The following is a 4,451-nucleotide window of genomic DNA, read 5'->3' on the forward strand; positions in this document are numbered from 1 at the left end:
TAGATGTCAGTAAAGGCAACATTATTCTGAAGTTATATGACAGGCATGTGTCTATATCTGAAGGCTTTTTTCAAGCAGGAAACTGTTATATCAAATCTGTGAACAATGACTATTTGTGAAATATAATTTTTCACCATGTCTTTTACATTATACACAATATGGCCAAAAGTATATGGACAGACTTGTGTACTTTTGATCTGAGCCTGTTTTTCATGGTTTGGGTTAAACCTCTTACTGTTTAAACATGGCAGTGCCTTCATGCACATAAAACCAGGTCAAGAGAGAACTTGACTGGCCTGCACAGAGCCCTGACCTCAACCCCTATCCAGCTCCTTTGGGATGAACTGGAACAGGACAGGGCATCAGTGGCTGACCTCCCTGATGCTCTTGTGGCTAAACGGGAGCAAATCCCTGCAGCCAAGTTCCTAAATCTTGTGAACAGCCTTCAGGAGAGAGTGGAGGTGGTGGAGATGTTCAGCTATCACATGGGTGTCCACATAAAATGTCCAATAAAAACCACATATACATACATACATGTATATATTGCTCATAAAGTTGGAATAAAATATTTTTTACCTCTTTCCATGAAATGATTGTGACAATGTGATTTATTTCATTTCACCTGGGTAATTGGGACACATAATGTAATCATTGCACCTGGTCAAAAGTGATTACTGATGCATTTAAATAGGAATAAAGAGAGGACTGTGTCTGAAAACAAAATTATTCCAACTTTAATGGCCAAACATGCATACATAGTATAATTATATATATATATATATATATTATATATATATATATATATATATATATATCGGGCTGGTGTATGCGGAATGTATCCATATGATCTTATAGATTGCACAACAAAGCAGTGCCTGTAACATGGCTGATCTGACAGACATGGTGGCTGGGATTTTGCCAAGGACAAATAGCTAATAAAATAGTTTCTGTGTGTGTTTTGTGTGTGAGTGCTAGGTTGACAAGTTGTGGGAAGGTCAGTCAACAACAAACACATACTGTCACCTCAGGGACAGTTTTATGTAAATATGCATGTATAGGGTCACCGGGTTCACTTGTCCGACCTCTTGACCTCCACCAGCGACAGTACAGTCCTTTCTCTGAGCACCCAACCCACCACTGCTAATGTTTCTGCACGTCTTAGCTGCTCCAAATACCACAGCAGAAGAAGAATGGGAAGGGAATGAGGCTTGTGTTCGGGTCACAGCTATACACTGAGGGGTAATGTGGCTCAGGGGTTGTGCTGTTGCATTCATTGTCATCGTTTTGACCAGATAGGAGTGTCAGTTTTAATCGAAGCTAAAATTCACATTCAAGTAGTTGCAACTGTTATGTCAAGGAAACAATGAATCCCATCATGTTCTGTATCATATAGGTCAAATGGTAGAACATGTATGCCGAGTTGATGTTTGAATAATGGCAGCAAGAAGGTTGAAGGTCTTAGGTCATCCGAGCAGGCTTGGTTTAAGTCAGGTCATGGCTGGGTTTGTCGAGCGGTCATGTGAGATGTCAGAGGTCAGGTCAGTGTGTCTGTTGTGGCTGCCAGCACTCAGTAATCCAGACAACAGCTGAGCACTGTCCACCACTGCGTCATCAAGGTCAGTGTTTGTTGGATTCATTTTCTCACAGCAAAACAGAAGCAGGTGAGGGTATTAAAACAAACACAACTGGGAGTGTACAAAAGTAAAACAGCGTGAATCAGTTGTATTTTACTGAACAAGATGTATCTGATCAATGAACTAATTTTTAGTACAACTCATTTAAAAACAGTATTTAGAAAGCATGCATCAGGGGAAAACTACACAACATGAATCCAAAGATGTCCAAAAAAATTCAAAGATTGACACAAAGTGGCTAATTTTTTAAATGTTGTTAAATCTAAAAGTACCTTTTTTTATATTGACAAAAATGTACATTGTCACTTGCATATCAATTGGCTTTATATCCTGTGAGCCCTTGAGCTGTTTTCATCATTGCAAAATTACGTTTTATTCTAATTCTGTAATGACTGACTTTGGCCACTTGGGGGCAGTGGAACAAGCTGAAGACAGTATCTGACTTCCATTCAAAAGCAGAATTTAACAAAAAAAAAGAGCTAAAAGAGTCAAAAAACCTATTTAACCTATTTCTTTGTAGGTATATTACTATTAGTAACACCTTTCACATCACATAGTCATTTGACTCATTGTTAATAATAATGTTCAATAGTTCAGCTTTACAATTTCTAACAAATCTTCCTTTACAGTATAACTCTATGAATTCATGCTTTTAGAATAATGTTTAAATTAAGTCATTTGGCTTGTAGAGCAGTTTTAGTGGCCAATCACACCCATGCCCTCTTGTCCTGAGAGTCACTGCTGTCAGACTGTTGGCTTGAGTTTGTTCCCACAGGGGTGCACTGTCCCAGCTTTTTGACACTCATGGGTGTTGGCATCCTAGGGTTCAGTGGTGGTCCTCTATCTGGACGGGGGGATAATGGAGGTCTTAGATGGCTGTGGAGGACAAAGTGAGTTGGCACTGGAGTGCTCATGGGAGTAGGTGAGTGAGCCATGTCCAACTTAGAGTCTTTGTTTTCTGGGCTCTTCTCACTGGTAGATACACTAGTCTTAAGGGTGGGCCCACCATTCACTTTCATATGAAGGAGTTCATCGTTATTCGGCACAACACCAGCAGCATGTTTTTCATCTCTGTCAGGATGCGTTGAGCTTCCACCTGGGCTGATTCTTCTGGTTGAAAGAACGTCACTGTCTTCATTCACAGTTGTTGTTGTGAGCATACTGCTTTGCTCTCCTTTACTCATCTCCTCTATCAGCATCTCCCTGTTCCTCCTCCACCTCACCATCGCCTTCATGGAGCTCACCAGGTCAACCAAACTCAGCAGGACGGACAGGGAGGCAACACCCAGCATGAAGTTGAGCATTAAGGTCTTTTCAGTAGGTCTGGAGATGTAGCATTCAACCCCAGATGTGCAGGGAGCCTCGTAACAGAGGAAGCTTTTCGGAACGGACAAACCAAAGAGATAAAACTGGCCCGCACCAAAAACCACTTCTAGAAGGATCCGTAAAATTACAGCAAGGAAGTAAGCACAGTAGAAGCGTGGTGTTCCCCATTCACGCGGGAGGTCATGTAGTGGAGCTTTATGCAAGAACAGTTCTCTCGAGGAGCTTGAGTTCTCGAGAGTGAAAGGTGAACCTCCTCGACTCCTCTCCCAGTGCAAAACTCCAAAGTAAGGATATGACAACAGTTTATGCATGACGTAGGTTGCAAACAGTACATGAGGAAGACAGAGAAGAATAAGGTGGAAGAGCCAGAGACGGAGGACGGATACAGGAGCGAATACGTCAAAGCACACATTAGAGCAGCCAGGCTGGATGGTGTTACAGATAAATCTCTCCTGCTCGTCACTAAAGAGCGAGAAGCCGGCCATCAGGACTACCAGCAGACGTACAACCAGCATCAGCATCCACCAGGTTTTGCCTGCAATGGATAAAAGATGATCAAGCACCCAATAATAGGTTACATGTATAAATACGGCTAAATAAGTGATAAAGTATCATAATGCCAAACATAACACAACTGACACAACACAGCGCTGTAATTTATTGTCTGTGTGGTTATTAAAAGAAAAGGAGAATAAAATGAGTCAATTAAATATTCATGTTTAAAAATTCTGACAACAAATTAGAAAATTGTTAAGGAAAAATTAATTCCACTGTTGTTAGAGAGCAGCTGTGATAGTACATTACATATAGGTAAGCGACAAATCCTGCCAACACCGAATCAGGGTATATCCTAAAGAAACACTTTAGAATAACTTACCCATAAAGGACACATTATGACTGATAGTGATGAAGAGTAGGTCTCTTGCACCCATCATCCTCATTGTTCAACTTCAAACTCTTCCAAATCCAAATGGTGTTGATTTTTCTGCCCAGGAGTTGTCCCTAGGTTGCTGTCCCCTTCACCACTGGTCCGAAACCACAGAGCCGACCCTCACAGCTTGCCACTAAATGCAGTCACCTCTAATGCTGTGCTGCTGCCTCTCACTCTTGTGTGCAGCAGAGGCCAGGATCTGCGCAGTGAGCTATTCTTACCAGGCTGCCATCAAAGCATTGTTGGGATGTCAAGGTACCAGTCAAACTTACTGGAAGGTGGCCATCATATATAGGCAGGCATGTAATGGACAACCATAAACTTAAGTCGGACAATCACATGGTATTAATTCAAACTGTGATTCAATTTAAGGTAATGATCTCATCACAAGACAATTAATCATTATTACTTCAGTAGACACAGAGAAGTATATAAAATAAAAATCATTTTTAAAAATCCACAAATCACCTGTTAAAGACTGAGGATTAGTAGACAAGAGCATTTTTCTTTATTAAAAACACAAATCAACAAGTTCATGAATAATGTACACTTGACCTGTG

The sequence above is a fragment of the Seriola dumerili genome, unplaced genomic scaffold (assembly GCF_002260705.1).
Source record: "Seriola dumerili isolate Sdu_G_001 unplaced genomic scaffold, Sdu_1.0 BDQW01000432.1, whole genome shotgun sequence".
NCBI classification, from domain to species: Eukaryota; Metazoa; Chordata; class Actinopteri; order Carangiformes; family Carangidae; genus Seriola; species Seriola dumerili.